The 19,693-nt window shown below is 32.7% G+C and overlaps 1 protein-coding gene across 5 annotated transcripts in view; it reads right to left on the bottom strand.

The window, feature by feature from the left end:
- The window catches only part of LOC138132069 (serine/threonine-protein phosphatase 2A regulatory subunit B'' subunit beta-like), a 30,365-nt gene that overhangs the window by 8,628 nt on the left and 2,044 nt on the right, over window positions 1-19,693 (bottom strand). For 3 of the 5 annotated variants that reach the window (XM_069049406.1, XM_069049402.1, XM_069049404.1), the window contains exon 1: window positions 10,093-10,428. The exons of 1 other annotated variant lie outside the window; for it this stretch is intronic. The gene's annotated coding sequence lies outside the window, so the exon portion shown is untranslated. Of the gene's footprint in view, window positions 1-10,092; window positions 10,429-19,693 lie in introns of those variants that run through there. One more of the 5 variants, XM_069049405.1, reaches the window with a different exon arrangement.

The raw sequence follows: 19,693 nt of genomic DNA, 5'->3' as shown, positions 1-19,693 counted from the left end.
GTGCCTAATCACAAACCAAACCAGAAGTAAGACTTACAATACCCCATCGCCAAACTGCAGGTACTTATCCTGTCAGCGCCGAACTCGAATATTTTACGCCTAGCAATTTCGGCAAACATTCTGAAGAAATTTTCAAATAAATTACGTAATGAAGTTGAAATTATTCAATATTCAGTTTTCTAAAATATCTATTTTTCATTTAAAGAAAAATCTTTTACTTGCTGCGAATCGTTTCTATCATAAACTGGAATTTCACCAGTACTGACCTGAAAAATGGTTTCGGGGGAGCCGACAGCCCTGCGTCAAAAAGATTTATTGGGGGGCCATCACATTACGAGCTGTCCTATTCAGCTCTACCATAAACGGTCTTGGATTCCAGCTTTCTTTAACTTGATATTTGATCGCAATTTTCACTATTACCTAATTATAATTCAAAGTCGGAAGTGGATCAATCAAAAAGGTGAGGAGTTCTGTAACTAGTAGAGAAAAAAAAAGCTTTCAATATTTAGACCAATTTGATATTAAATCGCTATAAAGTTAGCTCCATCACAAAAATTTAATTGAAAAAAATTGATCATGCTCAATCATAGAATATTAATTGTAGATTGTGCCTACCGAGTTTCAGAATTTTTGGACAATTATTAAACGTGTAATCGCAAAAATGGTAAGTGTTGGACCACCTGTATTAAAGAACGAGTTTTATAAGGGTTGATTTGGCGCACGAGTTCCAGGTGTAGAAAACGACCAGTAGGGGAGTTTTGTATGAAACGAGTGCGCCAATGCCCTTATAAAACAAGTTTTTTGTTATTTTTTAAAATTTGCACCGTTTTAATTTTTAAATAAAAAATTAAATTTTCAAATTCTAGGGAATTTTGTATTAATTGGTAATTCAAGGTAACGGATGCAACTACATCTGCAACATATGTTAAAAAGTAGAGTTTGAACATTAATATTGGAAGTTTTTTGGTGTAAATGACAATAATACACTGAAATATTGATAAAAATTTTCTTAGAGATCTATTAAACTACGAGTGCTTTAAGAGATAGCCATAAACGACTCCAAATTGAATACAACAATAGACCTATTAGAGACGCAGATTCTAAAATAGTATATTAAAGAACGAGTTTTATAAGGGTTGATTTGGCGCACGAGTCTCAGGTGTAGAAAACGACCCGTAGGGGAGTTTTCTATGGGACGAGTGCGCCAATATCCTAATAAAACGAGTTTTTTATGTTACTTTTTAGAATTTGCACCCTTGTTTTAATTTTTAAATAAAAAATATAAATTTTCAAATTCTAGGGAATTTTGTATTAATTGGTAATTCAAGGTAACCGATGCAACTACATCTGCAACAGATGTTAAAAAGTGGAGTTTGAACATTAATATTGGAAGTTTTTTTGTGTAAATGACAATAATACACTGAAATATTGATTAAAATTTTCTTAGAAATCTATTAAACTACGAGTGCTTTAATAGAGAGCCATAAACGACTCCAAATTGAATACAATAATAGACCTATTAAGAGATGCAAATTCTAAAAACGTAATTTTTACATGCCTTTCTAAAATCTTGAATCACTTAAGATTTACATCAAAAAATTGATCGTTAATAAAAAATGCTGTAAGGAGAAACTCGTCCTTGAAAGACGTCTGGTTTTCAAGAAAAAAGAAAAAACCCGTGTTAAACGTGGCTGCAAAAACGTAGACGCGTATGAAACAAACGCGCACTATCTCCAAATTTTGGTCACCCCTCTTCGCACAAACGCAGGTGACATATTTCACGTTTATCTTTCTAACCGTACAAATACTTACAAAGTTAAAGACAACATTTGGACGTAATTTATTATATTAGATCCTTTAATTCTTCCATAAAGAACTAAAACACGATCGGGATATTTTAGTAAAGTAATTTAGTTCACGTACCTACGCATCCTATGTTTTCAAATAAATTGACGACTCTCTGAACCTTAAATTTTGCAAAGCCTACATTTGGATAGTGTTCCACAAGAAAACGAACTGTGTTATTGAAGTTCTTACGACACTCTCCATAGGCAAAAATTGTTTCCTTTTTCAACAATATTGAAATTTCTGCCATTTTTAGAGTAGGTATTTTATTTTCAATAAATTTACAAAATTTGACTTTTCTAATAAAGCGCACTTTTGACAGATTTTAAGGGGTGTACATAATGTTGCTTGGCAACTTTTCATCAATTATTTCAAAAGGTGACTGCTCAAATACCTTCAAAATTTAGATTACATTTTTAACAACAAAATCTAATCTTTTCGTTGAATCAGACGAGTGCTTTAGTAAATTGTTTGTGTAGACACCTATTTTTTAATGCTTAACAATTTAATAATAATTCAACGTGGAAACGCTGCAAGCATTCGGGGCACTTTTCCAGATTCCGCATTATTATCGGAAATTTTTGTAGGTATTGTAAACCAAAAATGTTATAACGGGTGTTTTTTTAAATTTGGCGTCGAAGTAGGCCTTGAACTGTCGATTGTGAATGCACTATACAGGTTACGGATCACGGATCGGCTTTTTAAATTCTAACGCTTTTATACACGAGTGGTGCGATCTCAATCGACTCTCCAACGCCTACTTCAACGCCAAATTTAAAAAAACACCCTTTATACTTAAGTTGATTAATACATAATTTAATAATAATTGCGCTTAATTTTCAATAAAGAAAACATGTGTTAAAATCACATTTTTTCACATGAGGTATTATATTACTAATTGAACCTTCACTCTCTAAAATATTTGTATTTTAAATTTCATAAAAATCCGTTGACAAACAACCGAGAGATATTAGGATCGAAAGTCTTAGCTGAGACAGCCTGTATACAGGGTGATTCTGAAATAAGTTTGGAAAAAAAAAGTAGAGTATCCTTCACACAAATTAATTCTGCGTAAATGACTTTTGGAGGTGAAATCAAAAGGATGAAAATTACCCTATATTCTTGTATTTTCAAGGCTTATGAATAGGGAAAATTTGTCCGAATTTGTTCACTTCATTGGCAACCATTGTTACATCAACTCCACAATAAAGCCGTAGGTGCAAATGTTTCTATGAAAATGATCGAGAGGAGTTTGTGATTGACGGGCACCTTTTACCTTTGATTATTATTATTGTTGCTGAACTACCAAGAACAAGATAATCAGGTAATCACCTTTAACTCAGCAGCGTACTAGCAATTTTGACCAAATTTTCAATCATTTGTATCTCGAAAACGAAAAAACTTTTATAAGAAAAATGTTTTGTCTTCTTTTCATTATCATCACCAATTACCGAGGTTTTTTTCCAAACTTATTTCAGAATCACCCTGTATACAGAATAATTCACATAACTTTCCGACCCTACCGAAATTTAAATGCAGCCACTAATATGTTTTTCATTCCTAACTTGATCCAAAAACATGAATAATTTTAAACTTTTGAATGGTTTGGAGATCCCTAAATTATAAACATTTTAAAATGGCAGTAATCGACAGTATATTTTTATTTACGAAACATTTTTTCAATTTGAAGAACTACTGTTTGAGATCCACCGGATTTCTAAATTATAAAGGCGGCAACAAAGGCATTTTCCTTTACAAACCTATATTAGCTTGGTCTTAATAATTACAGATACGAACAGTGGCTCTCAAACAGCGGAAACAGAGTTTAGTCAGTTTAGTTCAGCATAATAAAAAAAGCAAATTGAAAAAAATGTCACAGAAAAGTTGTTCATTTAATCTAGCTGTGCATCTCAGAAAAGTTAAACTTAAACACCAAACACCCTCTATCGACCCTTTCGTCACTGGAGCACAATTTATTTAAGAAAAAATATTTCAGAATTATACAAAAAAGGATTGTCAAGTGACTGTCCACAATGCCAGGAGTGTCCAGATTTCATACTTAGTAAATAAAGGTTTCAAGTTATTATTACTGACTGCATTTAAATTTTGTTAGAGTCGGAAAGTTATGTGAATCAGTCTATAAAAAAACAAAAATTATACAGGGTTATTCACGTAAGATGACGAACCTGACCAGGTAAAAATGCAACCTAAAATACAATTTTTAAAGCTATCTCGATCCCTATTACATTATCATAAGGCACATAAAACATTGATAGCTTTTAACGTCAATCTAATGAATGTCAAATTCTGACAGAAAACTACCTCTCTCAACAAAGCAATTAAAATAGCAAAACTAATGGGTAAGTAGGATCATGTCGCTTCTGTCATCGTTTTCAAATACTAAATTTTAACGAAAAATGCAATGATAGACATACAGCGTGATCAACAATGACTGAGTCTGTTGGCAATGAAACAATTGAAAAATACTGGTGTTTTTTGTCTCGTAATTGACACTGACCGGGTTTTTTAACTTTTAACTTTTAACTTGAGACAACATTAAAACATTTTTGGTTATGCCAGTTATGTTTATGCTATTACAAAAATGAATCTTTGATGGTAAGTTTCAAATTTGCCAAATTTTGTTGTTACCAACAGATTCAGTCATTCTTGATCACACCGTACCTTTCAAAGTAATAATGAATAATTTTTAAATACCAAAACACAACGAATGCTTTGATTGCTTTGTAAAATGTATTTTGGGTTGTATTTTTACCTGGTCAGGCTTGTCATCTTACGTGAATAACCTCGTACTGAAAAATATCTTACATATTTTGAAAAGTTTTAAGAGAGAAACTATTAATCCATAGCAGGCACATACACATGGGGTGCGGTGAGAAAATAATTTCCCACATGGACTCTTTAATACAGATAGATATTACATATTTTTCAAATAGTACAGTTTTCAAGATACATACAGGTGTCTCAAAATTCGCTAATTCCGAAATCAGAGCATGGTAGAGAAGGACCCAGTGGAGCTCGAAAAATACTTGGAAAAAAAAGTTCGCTCTTCCTGAAGAAGATATAAACACTTTAATTTTGTTCAATACATAGCAGCCTTCATATTGACAGTGACAAAATACTATTCTAGCTACGTTGCCGTTCCATTTTTAAGAAAAATTACAAAAATTTAAGATTTTTTTACTCCAAAGTAAGTGCTTATTCACAATGGACATAAGACATAAGAAATACATAAGAGATACCTAAGAATAATTTGTAAATTTGGGCAATTGGAAAATAATTGTACACAACAATAATGTTCACTGAGGTCACTTTTCATAAGTTACGTAAAAATTAATAGTATATCCACTGCATGTATCATGAATTTCTTATGCCTTATGTCAAGCTTATGTCCATTGTGAAAAAGCACTAAAGCTATTCTTCAAAAAATTGTTTTACGTTATTATTTTCCACAATCATCTACATCATAAATAACAATAAACACTGAACTTTTCAGCCTGTATTTGAAGAAAACGCACTTCAGACCAATGTATCTTTGTGGAGGGAGTCCCGATTTTTTTGAGACACCTGTATATGATATTGAAAAATAACTAAATAAAAAAATATATTCCGCACATTTACTATAAAAAAAAAACAAATTGTCAAAAAATAGGACGTGTTTCACGTAAGAGTACAAGCCTGACGATCTCTAAATGCATCCCAATACATATTCGATTTTCATAAGTAACTATGTAGTTGTAATTTTTTGACAAAAAGTAGTTTGGAGATCTCTGATTTTTTTTAAATTTCCCCTTTTTCACACATTTGTGGAAAAGCTCTCCAGCGATTGTGTTAGACAGGGGTGTCCAAAACCACAATTTATAATTCTTAATGAATCTAGTTGCCATTGTGAAATGTATTTTGTGTTGCGTTTAGACTTCGTATTCTTATGTGAAACAACACGTTGTATATGAAAATAGAAAAAAAGGAATGTACTACTATTCTGATTAAATTGGACATCGAGCGATCCATTGAATTTGTTATTACTGGAACTGAAGCCGTAGGTCGATACACTTATTTGTGTGGAGTCAAACGAAGGGCCCGTTTGTGCTTAGAACAAAATGGTGAACACTTTCAGCATCTGTTGTAACATTGTTTAATAAAATAAACATTACCATTGTAATTTTTCTCTTAATCCCTCGAGTCCTTAATTCGCCATTTTCAGTTTTACAATTTGTTACACAGTCTAGGACTGGTTACAAATCTATGAGGGGCATGATGACCAACTCAATAGACCGGGACCAATGACTTAACGTGACTTCCAAATCACGAGACAGAACATAGCCTTTTTTTTTAATTTCGCCCTGGATCGGAATCGAACCCGCGACCCTCGCGTCCCTGAGCCGAAACGGACTCCCTTAGGCTATATTCTGCCTTGAATATTGAAGTGGTTAGAAGCAAAAGCGCCGAAGTGTCATTTTGAACATTCCGAGATACAGGGTGTCCCAAAAATGGCGTACAAACTACTTACTACCTTATCGAGGATGTTTAAATGTACATGAAAAAAATATGGAAAAATGTTTCCAACAAAAAATCAATTATTTTTATTATATAAAAAAAAATACAATGTAAACAAAGATATATTCATACATCATTACCTTGCAATGTTACAGCAGAGGAAATAAAATAATTTTTTCTATTTTTAAAGCTTCTAAAAAATTCTCTATTATGCAGGATTACATATTGGTAGTGAGTGATCTTGTACTTTGTGATAATATGTACGATTAGACGTCGCTGACATGACAATTTCTCAAAATAATTGACCTGTTAAGTGCCACTTTCAAAGACCGGCAAATAAATCTGCAAATAAGTCCAATAGAATTTTTTTAACATTTTTCTTGCGTTTACGGTAATCTCTTCTACACCGTAGTGCACCGTTAGTACGCCATTTTTGAGACACCCTGTATAAGCCCTCAAAGTTGAAAGTCTGGTTTAAAAACAGTTTTAATAAATTATTAAACAACTTGACATATTTTTCTTCAAAAATAGCACTTAAGTCGTTTTGACTTTTAACCGTGTTTAAAGAACACTAACAAGGTGGGTTAGGAAATTAATTTACTATAATTATTTATGCAAAAAAAAAACATTTTACTGTTACAAATATGTCCAAACAATTCATTCTCTAAAATGATTTTTTTTATTTTATGCGTTTAAAATTAATTTATGACCTGACCTGACCCCATCTTCATTGATTTGGATTTTGGTGTATAACATTTGAGACGAGTATAGTAGTAGTAGTAGTAAATCCCATTACCTGGGACATAGGGTAAAACCTTGACTAAAGTCGATATTTTAAAACGACCTTTTGCTTCCTTCATTGGTTTATTGCCCGCTAACAAAGATTGTCGTAAAAGTGGTGAGTAACCGATCCTCAATAATCCGCAGGTACCATCGAGAGTTTTTGTTACAGGGTAGGTAAATAATCCCCTAGTAATGAGACCATCATAAACGACCCAAAATGTTAACTAGTGTTTAAAAAGTCGTTTCAAAATATGGATAGACGGACTTTAATTGCACTGCAGTGATTAGTGTATAATTGTTGAAGACAATTGATTTGCAGCAATTTTTGTTTACGGTTTTTTTCATAACCTCGATCAAAATATTATTTTGGAATCTAATAGAGAACCAACCGACCCCTGAGATCTACCACATTTTTCAAGCAAATCTTCCCCGAAAATAAAATATTGAATGTGCATCTCAGCAGCTAAATTTTTGTGAAGGACTTTGGAATGAAATTCAAAATTTAAAAATGGACTACTGGAAATAGATATACAGGTGTCCCAAAAAAAAAGACGAGTCCATAGCTCCCTTGCCCTTTGGGCTACACGTGATTTTATGAGGCTATTTTGTACCCTATTCACAGCCATTTAATTTGGTGTACAGTTGGTTACAAAAAAACGGGAACTGTGAGAATAAAATTGACACATTTTTACAATTTTTTCATAATGTGAAACCTTCTTATGAGAGATAGCTTAGAATTATGGTCAAAATTCAATGACATTTTTAAAAATTATTTGATAGGTATTGTTAAGTAGACAATGAATTGACAAATGGACAAAACCAAATTTACATTAGGAAAATTTTCTTTTCCCGTTTTTTTCGCAACCAACTGTAGGTATAGATAATTAAAATTCTCCGATAAATAAGGGAGCTATAAACTCGTCTTTTTTTAGGACACCTGTCTAAAAAATCGACTAAGTTCTGGGGGTTCAGAAAAGTTACTTTCTTTGTTACAATTTTTACATTACGCCGTAAACATTTTCAGGTTGTTAACTTTCTCCTTGACAACACCCAAACCTGAAATGACTATAATATCCATCGTAACTTTTTTAACTCGCTCAATATCTAATTAAGTATTTAAAATTTGGTATGAGTTTCGTTGGCCCCAATTAAGCCCGGTGTTATTTAAGATACGAGGACACATCCACGTTCTCACTTTATTGGCCATAAGTGCAACCTACGTTTGACACTGGATGACCTGATAGCATCACTTTAGCAAACTTACATACTTTTCTGTTTATAAAGTACCTATCTACATATCTCACTAATGAATACTTTTCTATTCACTTACTTAAAATTTAAATGTTGTGACGGTAAAAGTGAACTACTTTTTTAGTTTTACTTTCCATATACAGTAAGTACGCACATCACACATTCTACATGCCATGTAGCGTAAAATATTGTCAAATTGACTTGTGAGCCTGTCCAACCCGGAGATCAGATTTACAATGTATAAATAGATCACCTATTTCGACTTTATTAAACTGCATAGCAAGGAGGAAGGAGTATCTGTTAAAATATCACCTCCTTCGGAGTTCAATGTCCCAAAGTAAATTCGTGTAGTGGTTGCTGCAAGTTTGCGACCAGACAAATAACAATATCCACGTTATGGGCAATATCATGTTAAACAATGCACCACACAATAAAGATCAGTTTGTCTAGTAGAATGTAACTAATTGTTCATGTATTGATTAGAAAAAAATAAAACAGAAACACAAATGACAAAATAAACCTCTGCTTTTATCAAATAAATAAAGAAGACTGCACGCTGTGAACAGCAGGTGCATCAAAAACCTTAGTCCGTAGTCCATTGCCCTTTAGCAACACATTTTTTGGCAGCTCGTTATGGCATTGAGGATCCCAAAATAAAATTGACGGCAGTACAATATGAGAAAAGAATAAATAAAACGAACACAGGAAACTCAGAACTGAAAAGAAAATAAAAGGAACACTGCCTACAGCATCCACCAAAATCATTTTTATTATTTCGAAAATGTATTCGATTGTTCCTTCCAAAAGTTGTACGATAATACATGGTGGGTATACCAACATTTTATTAATCATTTCTAAACATGTACAGCTATAATCTATATAACAAAATTTTGCAATAAAATGCTGCAGATAGATCAGATTCCTATACCTACATATGTCACGATTTCGGATTAATATTTAATATAATACCAACTGTAATTTTTACCGATTCCACTTGTTACTCGTTTACTCACAGCCAGTTAAAGCGAATTGATCAGGTCAGGACTAAACTATGTATAAACTTGATCACTTTTCTGTAAAATATTGTGTTTGAACAATTCGATTAAAAAAAAAACAATAATTCAACTCACAGAAATGTCTTTAATAAAAAAATCAAAACGCCGATCGACATCTGTGGTGATTAAATTTCCGAACAAGATGACCGCACGTAGAACTAAAACTGATTTGTAAGAGACAAGAAATGCTACGCAATGTTTGAAAAGCCCACAATTTGCACGTTGCCGTTCCCAAAAAGGAAGCGGAGCTCCTCCTACCACAAATAAACAACTAAGTAGGCTACATGTGCAGAACATCTGATTGCAAAAAACTCAATTGCCCCTCGTTTCGGGCCACGAGATTTAATCACAGGTGAATTACTACTAAAAACATCAACAAGGAACACGTGTTAATGTGTTAAAATTGATAAAGGACACGAAGGAAACACAGATACGTAGTGTATTCACCAGATTTCACATATTAGAATAAACCCCAAAATGTAGTTAAGATGAAAATAGCAGAAAGACGACGACAACTTATTTATAGATGTAAGCTAAAGATATGCACGAATGAGATTTTAGAGTCGTCTTTGTGAGTTCTTCCGGTGGCAAGTTCTAGTTGTGAAAGGGTTAATAAACGATGGATTATGAAAAAATGACCCACCTATAATCACATTCACGCAGGTGGAATAATCCAAAAATGAACGACAACAACACTAGTTTTAAGACACTGTTTGATCACTTAATAATTAATAAGAACTGCGACTTTTTAGACTGATACTTTGTTCAAATGGTGTTTTAACATTGGCAATATTTTGATACACTCTTTGCACCAAGTGTTTAAACGGATTTAAACACAAATTCTTCAAATTTATGCCAACAATACAACAAACTGAACTCTCGGCAGTTGTGCTGTTGCTATATTATCAACATCACATCACCATGTGCATGACATCACTGTTATACAGAGTACACAGTACAGGGGATAGAAATGCAGGGAATAATAATAATAGCACGAATCTATATGATACTCGATTTCGTAGTTGCATTCGAGAGGCACCTATGGTAAAGATTTAACAATCAAGTCTAAATATTGACAGAAGTTTTATCTCGTGGCGACATCTATTGAGCGGAATTTAAAATTGAAAATGGTACCTGTAACGTACATTTTCGAACAGGCATTGATGCACTCGTCCCATACAAAACTCCCCTACGGATCGTTTTCTACACTTGGGACTCGTGCGCCAAATCAACCCTTATAAAACTCGTTCTTTAATATACTATTTTCCTATTTTGCGCCTATAACACAGTCAGTATAACACTCAAACGGGTTTCAAAAAGATACGCGTTTCAGGAACATTTACTTATATTTTTAATGTTGGCAGTGACTCTTTGTTATTATTATTATTGAGGTGTTGGGTTGTTGCTACATGATCACTGCATTTCACGACACTTTAAATTTAAAACTTACCTATTTACCAGCGTTACCAACCCTTATATTTGCCAAATATAATTTTCTTAGCATTATGTTTTGAACTTTTTTTAAATTTAAGCGGCAAAATCGAAAAAATATTGTATTATACTCGTTTTATAAACCATTTTGTCGCACTTGTTTGCTTTATAGCATTCGTCGCTGCGCTCCTCGTGCTCTAAAAAACGCGTGCGAAAAAATGGTGTCTTATAAAACGCGTATAATAGGTAAATAATTATTATAGCAATTGTCAAGTAAACAATTAATGTTTTCGTAGGTCCTAAAATTTTATGGTACCTACTTTAAGTTAAAAATCTTACGGGGATTATAAATTCTAGTTTACTACTTGCAGGTAATATTTTATGCAGGGTTGTATTGTACCCCCTCTACGATTGTACCACATTTTGTTGTTGCAGATTTCCATTGTACGGCAAATGACACGCGCCGCTTCCCAACCTTTTCAAACCCAACTATTGTGCCCGTTAATCGCTCATAATAGGCAATACAATACAATTTTACGATCTACAAACCCAGAACTAAATTGAGAAAACAGTAACTGACAAATGGCCAAAAACAAATTTACATTAGAAAAATGTTCATTTCCAGTTTTTTTTTGCAACCAACTGTACGTACATACGTACAAATAAGGAGCTCCAAGTTAAATGGCTATTGATTTATAAACAATATTTGGTAAAAAAAATAGTGGTATTTTAAAATACCTTGAATCACATGGTTCTACCGGGATATCAAAAATTATCTTGGTCAAAGGTAGTCATGGATTTTCAAATAATTGTTGAAGCATTCGTGTCAATCATTTTTTGAATGTCAAAATCTGTCAAACAGTTTTACTTTTTATTTTTTTCCCGCACTTTGCAGTAATGCCGAAGGATTTTTATGCATGCCTTACAAATTGTGTTGGTGTGTTTCGCGAAACTGTCTCTGTGACTGGTAGGTAGGTGCTGGTAGGCCAATCGTTCGTACCGAAGAAATCGTCACACGATTGACACGAAATAGGTTGAGACCTCGGTTGAGACTGACGTTTTCCAATCCATGACTATCTTTGACCAAGATAATTTTTGATATTCCGGTACAGTTGGCTTCAAAAAAAACGGGAAATTAAATTTGACCTAATGTGAATTGGAAATTTAATTTGTCAATTTATGTCAATTTGTGTGTGTTTGACAGTAGTATTTCTGACACATTTGTGCAGTTTTTTAACCTAAATTCTAAAAGGCCGTTTCAAACTATAAAAATTTAACAAAATCTGGCAGAACTTTTTCTGACAGTTCCCGTTTTTTTTTTGAAGCCAACCTCAACAGGAAAATCCCAATTAAAGAGCACGTATAATTCGACCTATACAAATTAAATATCAGACAAATCCAACGATTTTAACACTTCAATGCTACAGGAGAACAGATCAACGAGATCACCGGCAGAGTTGGAAATATTAAGCATGTTGTTCAAAGGAGAAAATTTAAGAAAATCCGTTCTTGGAGTTGATAAATAGAATAAGTTTTTACTACGAGTAGTAATGGAATGCTTACCAACACAAAAATTAATCTGACTGAGCGGAGAACAGCAGTCAATCAAGTTATGAAGGATTTTATACAGGAACAATAATATTTGGCAACGAAAATATATGTGGCAACTTTATAGGTAGGTCAGAGTTGACATTTCTTTGACAGTTCATAGTCGCGCAATTTTAAAAATTGTCAAGTCAATGTGCAATGGTATAAAAAAAACAAATACACACTTATGAAATGTCATACAAATGCCACCATTGCCAACTCACACTCACTCACACAGTTGCCACATAAATTTTTGTACAAAGTTGCCATACTTACCCACAATCATTTTGAATCACCCAATAGGTATTTGAAAATGTTTTCGAACGATGACAGAACCGACATGATCCTACTGACCCATTACTTTTGTGATTTTTCGTGCCGCCGGCCGGAATTTGGTAAATTACAGATCTCGAAATCGCCCAGAAACACATGCATTGCCGGCCTAGTCCGGCTAAAAGTAGGGATTTTGAGTTGTCATCGGTTTCGGTTGGCATTTGTTATCAGAATTCTATCAAACGTCAATGTTTGTTCCGTGGATGGCTCGTTAAAAATGTTTTTCTATTTATAACAACGTACAAACTACAAAGAATCAATATTTAACTAAAATTAGTTAATTAAAATTACGTTTCGAGCCACTTCTTGAATATGGGCTGGTGTATTTATTACAACAAATGTTTCAGGAAAATGTCAAAAACAAAACAAATTAATTAAATTTAATAAATGTCAGGAAACAAGAGCGATGATGATTTTAAAATTTAAATGTTTAAATGTAAGTGTTGCCAACACAAAAAAGTCCCTAATACCAATTATTAAAACAAGTGCTTTAACTTCCATTTAACAAAAATCCGCAGAAGTCTGCACGAAAAATTTTGTGTATCACATGTCCAGAAACTGTTTTGCGAGCATTCGTACTGACAATACTCGTCTATCGACTCGTATTGCAAACCGTACTCCTGCTCGCAAACGTGCAGTTTCTGGCCTTGTGATACAAAAAACTATTAATTGCTTATTATTGTTATTAAATCATACTTTGTTAAAAGACGTATAAATTGTATTTTGGGTTGCATTTTTTAGCTGATCAGGCTCGTCATCTTACGTGAATAACCTTGTATTATAATTTAACGTGTATTTATGTACTATCTGGCACAAGAATAGGTGTTTTAAACAGATATTTTTAACTTATATCAAACTGTTTATGTTGTACAGGCTGATTCACGTAGGTAGCCCGTTCGTTAGAAACTTTCTGATTTCCCAAAATCGTATTGATATGAAAATTGGTAGCCGACTATAATCAATTGCTCCAAGTTCAAATAAAATATTTTCAAAATGCCGGAACTTCCGGAAATACCGGAAATCTACGCTGGCTTTGTTTTTTTAAACGGAAAGGTCCTATTTTCATTTCAAAGGAGAACGCACACTTTATATGTAATTCTAAAGACCACTCAAATGGGGATATTTTGATATCAATCGACGTGTCTTGAAATGACAAATATTTGATACCATTGCACCAAAACGCTAACTATAAATACAGCCGCAATCTATAATTGAAAATCAAAAACTTCCATTTATATGAGTGTGAAAGAGAGCGGTAGATACCCTTCTCGGGTTAGTTTTGGGACTCCATAAATAAAGATTGTTATTTACGGGGGCAATTGACTTCTTAAGAGGGTTCACAGTAGGACGTATAATTGCAAAGATGACACTGAACCAGTAAAATGCCTTTAAAAGGGAGTTATTTTATTTTTAAAAATGCAACACAATTGAAATTATGTTATTTAAATGCAGGGCAAAATTATGATAAACCTAATTGTTGTAAAAAATAATTCATAAAAATAATTGGTAATTGTTCACTTTAACTACTTCTGGAATTTTCGCGTTTTTTCTGGTTAGACAGCCTCAGGGCGTCCTCCTACATCGTTTCCCACCAGTCAAACGTTGTGCAAATGAAAATTTTCCTTACCCTTTAGTTATACTAAGACTTGGCGCGACCTTGAGGCGACCTTGAAACACAACAAGAGAGGAAAAAAATGGTATTTGCACAAGGTTTGAATGGTGGGACACGATCTAGGAGGACGCCCTGAGGCTGTCTAGCCATAAAAAACGCGAAAATTCCAGAAGTAGTTAAAGTGAACAATTACCAAATAAGTTAAATATACGAGCTATATTCTAAAATTGTGACTTGTTCTAACAGAAGTAACACTTGCTCTGGAATTATAAGATAATACAACTTTTAACAAGTCGTTAGATAAATCACATTTCACTTAATTAGACAAGTTATGAAGTCTTATTTTTATTTTCCCTCCACCACCCGTTTAGAGTTTAGAACGTCCTTTTGTCAACAATTATCTGTAATGGTTTTTGACCTACATGTCATCTTTCTTGCAAAAAAGCGGGGTTCCTGAACCATTAGAAATAAATAATTGATTTTTTTGTATTGAATTGCTAAATGTTTGGCCGATCTTTTGTGCCATTAATGACATTTTTTATGTTTCATAAGCCTACTGCAATTTTTCAAATTCGATAATCGAAAAATGTCGAAAACTTCTTTTTTGAAATAGCAACTACCATTTCTGGCACTAGAATGATTTCAAGGCCACTTTTATTGGCGTCGATTTTAAATAAATTGGACAAAAATGAATATGGAATTTTTCCATTTTTGAATTTTTTATAGCTACAGTTTAAAATTTGTAATGAAATGTGTTAGAAATATGTATACAGTGCGTTCGTAAAGTTCGGAATAAATTCGATAAAACTGTAAGTATTAATTTCTGAGAAAAATTCTTGAACCAGTCAACTTTGTTTTTAAGTGCATATTGTTCAGTACTTTACTTATGTTGACAGCTTGTCATCTCCTAATAATGATGTCATCAATCATTTTTTTAAATGACAACCCCCATTTTTTTCTTATTTTTCTGGTACGCCTTCATACTAGCTAAACGATCAATGAAAAAAATTGATACCTTACATAACAATTCTTTTGAGAAAATGACAAATTTTAATTATTAATGACGTCATTATTAGGATATGACAAGCTGTCAACATAAATAACGTACTGTAGGTACAACATGCAGTTTTTAAAAACAAAGTTGACGTCTTCGAGGATTTTTCTCAGAAATTGATACTTACAATTTTATCGAATTTATTCCCAACTTTACGAACGCACTGTATATGCTGTATATGCTCATTAATGTAATGTTTCAAGTACCCGTAACATTTCAAATTTATCTAGTTTTTAAGAATACGTGGGAGGATTGGGGCAATTATTTTGCTTTCCAAGAAAAATTGTGGAATTCCCTATTCATTTTTGCCTAGTTTATTTCTGAAAGTGTCGACATTTTGAAAACAATTTATTTGAACTCGGAGTAGTCGATTATAGTCGACTACCAATTTTCATATTAATACGAACGGGCTACGTAAATTAGGTACCCTGTATTTTTTTAAATAATCGTACCTCAAATATTCTTAAGACTATTATTGTTAGCGTACGATTACAATCCGTAATCCTTTAATCCTGGCTAGTAGCAGAAAATTTTGTATCGCTGTATTTTAATGATAAAACTCAAAGTACATATGTATATACGAGGCTAATTTGTATGCAAACCAGAGTTCAGTCACACAAACACTAAGGTAGGTACGTTTATATAATGTCATGCAAATAGCGTTGTCATACCATACCGATACTCTAAGAAATAAATGAAATTGATGATCACACTATACGAATCGGTGACACAGAACTTGTTAAATACAGGTAATTCAAAATCATGAAGGTTAAATACCTACACGTTACAGACGGTTCTAAATATTTGCAAGATGTGAACTATTTTCTGAAAAATCGACTGGTGAAAATGTTTTTTTAAAAAGAATTTAAATACATACCGCTTGGCCATCTGTCAGGAAGTTGGTAAAGCTCATTTTGAGAATTTAATTTAATGAGATATTTTTAATTACATACAGTATATCCCCGGATTGAGTTCACGAGGAAAAAAAAAGTTTCTGATTTTACGCAAAAACTTCAGAGGAGTAACATTTTTTTACTTAATTTGAAACCCCCATTTCTGTTATTAAAAAGTCTTCAACACAGGAAGACTTAACACTAAAATAAAAGGAAATTCAGAAAAAATATTTTACTTTTTTTTTAAATCAAACGATTATTGAATATAAAACTAATATATTGTTAATGATGCTGTAGCGCTGTTTTAGTTGTTCAGCACTATTAGGCAGGTCTTCACTCTATATATTTTTTTTTTGTAAATTAGTCATTGATCCAGTTTTTAGAAACTTTTTTATAAGCTTCTGCACACCCATGCGTGATAGATAAGTGTTGGGAAATTTTTCATTCAATTTTGTAATTGTCGACGAAAACCGGTCCAACACTGGATTAAATCAATTCTTTGTTCTAAAGACAACATTTTTAAATTATTTCTAACAGTAGTAAGTTGTTTGTGAATAAAGCAAGGCCAATTGTAATAAAATTAATAATATAAAATAGTTATTTTTGTATTAAGTGCGCAAAATTATTGTTTTTTGTTGGAGCATGAGAATGAGTTTTTAGTCGAGACCGTCAGGTCGAGACTTCAAACTCATTCGAATGCGCCAACAAAAAACAATCATCTTTCGCACGAAATACAAACACTATTTTTTCTACAACCGCATTTTCAATTTTTTTAATTTTTGTAAAATTCTCCTTGGGTGCTAAAATATTTGTCAAAAAGTTTCCTTATAATATAACTATTTTAGCACCCAAGGAAACTTTTGACAAATATTTTTTCACTATCAAAAATGACATACTTTGCGACTTGATAACGATGCATAAATGTCACGTTTTTTTGACGGTTGTAGAAAAACTAATTATAAGTCCAAATTTTAACATAAAATAAAGTTTTTACGTAAAATTAAAAACATTTTTTTTACTCTTGTGATGAACTCAATCCGGGGACACACTGTATCTGTATGTCTATTAAAATTTACTCATTTCCTTTTTTGTTTTAAGCCATTGATTTACAAAATTACTGCATCATTGGATAGAGGATAAAAGGACCTTTCAAAAAATATAAGATTTGATCCCTGTTGCCCCCTTGCCCCATCACTGGATGGCATAGAAAAATATGTATAATTTATGTCAAAAAAAGACCATTTACAAATACAAATTGACATATCCGAGAACGCACACTTTATATGTAATTCTAAAGACCACTCAAATGGGGATATTTTGATGTCAATCGACGCGTCTTGAAATGACAAATATTTGATACCATTGCGCCAAAACGCTAACTCTATAAATAAAGCCGCAATCTATAATTGAAAATAAAAAACTTCCATTTACTTTATATGAGTGTGAAAGAGAGCGGTAGATACCCTTCTCGGGTTAGTTTTGGGACTCCATAAATAAAGATAGTTATTTACGGGGGCAATTGACTTCTTAAGAGGGTTCACAGTATGATTTATAATTGCAAAGATGACACTGAACCAGGAAAATGCCTTTAAACAAATATTTGTCATTTCAAGACGCGTCGATTGATATCAAAATATCCCCATTTGAGTGGTCTTTAGAATTACATTTAAAGTGTGCGTTCTCCTTTCTTTAAAAAATCAACGACAAGCAATTCAATTCCTTACTTTCTTATGCTGGCACTGTATCCGTCGATATAAGAAAAATCAAAGCCCACATTTTAATCTTAAATCAGTATCATCATGTACGAACAAAATAAGCAAATTTTCGTTTCTAATCGAATGAAAATAAATACATATAAATTCATATCGTGTGTTCCACAAAAAACTCACTCGCAGCAAGCCATGACAAAAGTGAAGTATTGGGTGATTCAAAATGATTGTGGCCAAGTATGGCAACTATGTACGAAAATGTATGTGGCAACTGTGTGAACGGGGTAGAGTTGACATTTGTATGACATTTCATAAGCGTGCATTTGATTTTTTCATTGCATTTCACATTGATTTGACAACTTACAAAATTGCGCGACTATGAACTGTCAAGGAAATGTCAACTCTACCCTACCCACACAGTTGCCACATAAATTTTCCTACATAGTTGCCATACTTGGCCACAATCATTTTGAATCACCCAATATGTCTTAGTACCAGATGTGAAATGAACTACTACAGTAAATTTATAGGTTATCTGTCACTCACAATATGATGAAAATTTGTAAGTAACAAATGAACTACTTCCAGTGATCCTAAAACCGACATGACCAGTCTATCTATCTCTATAGTCATGGCTTACTGCGAGTGAGTTTTTATTGGAACACACGATATACATAGATAAAGAACCAATATCCGATAGTTAAACGTTCCGACACAACAATAAATTAGTAAAGTTACATCAGAAATGTTACTTATGAATGACACCGTACCACAATTACGTTATCGCGAAATGTAAATTGTTAATTATTATATCCTTCTCGTTGGTGACTATGTACTAAAATACTCGAATGAACATATTACAGTACATAACTACAAATATGTACCTACATGTATGTATCTATTAAAATATTAGAAAGTTCTATAATGGTTTGATTTTTAACGACTACGAGTACAACATAAGAAATCCAGGAAATTTATTTTAAGTGAAAACGAGATGCGCGTTCAATTTATACTCTACTTTATGATCGTTAGGTATATTATAACGATCGGGTTATCATTCACACAAGACAAAAAAAAAAAGTGTTGAGTATGATGACAACGAGGTGCTAAGTCAGAGATTAAATGGATGACTGGCACAAGTTTCATTTGCAAAAATTGTAATTTCATAATAAAAAAATAAATACTCATAATACTTATTTATACACGTTCCGGGTATGCAAACAAGATAAATCTCTCTCAACAATGACATTTAAAAAATATTTAAAATCGTAATAGTCCCACAAAAGAACGTATGCATAATACGAAATGCAAACCTAATAAAACTAATAACGTTTAAAAACGCTTTGCGAATTAGTAATATTAATAATCATTCCTATTTCATATTTTTATCAATCTGATAATCTGAATATCACGGATCGAAAAGTGCTGACGTCCCGCCATAAACAAATTGTCCTATTTCATATGAATGGAGTTTGGTCATGCGAATAATGTCAACAGCACATAATAGTAAATAGTATCAAATAGAGGATAAAGCTGAACGCTGAGGTTTTGAAGGTGTGCACATAAAATTGCGTTCGATGTACTTAATCGAATGTGTATAAAAATTGTATAGGTACATAGTTTAA

This window comes from Tenebrio molitor, chromosome 5 (assembly GCF_963966145.1).
Source record: "Tenebrio molitor chromosome 5, icTenMoli1.1, whole genome shotgun sequence".
NCBI lineage: Eukaryota > Metazoa > Arthropoda > Insecta > Coleoptera > Tenebrionidae > Tenebrio > Tenebrio molitor.
Note: the sequence above shows the minus strand (reverse complement) of the source record. Positions and strands in the feature narration are given on the sequence as shown.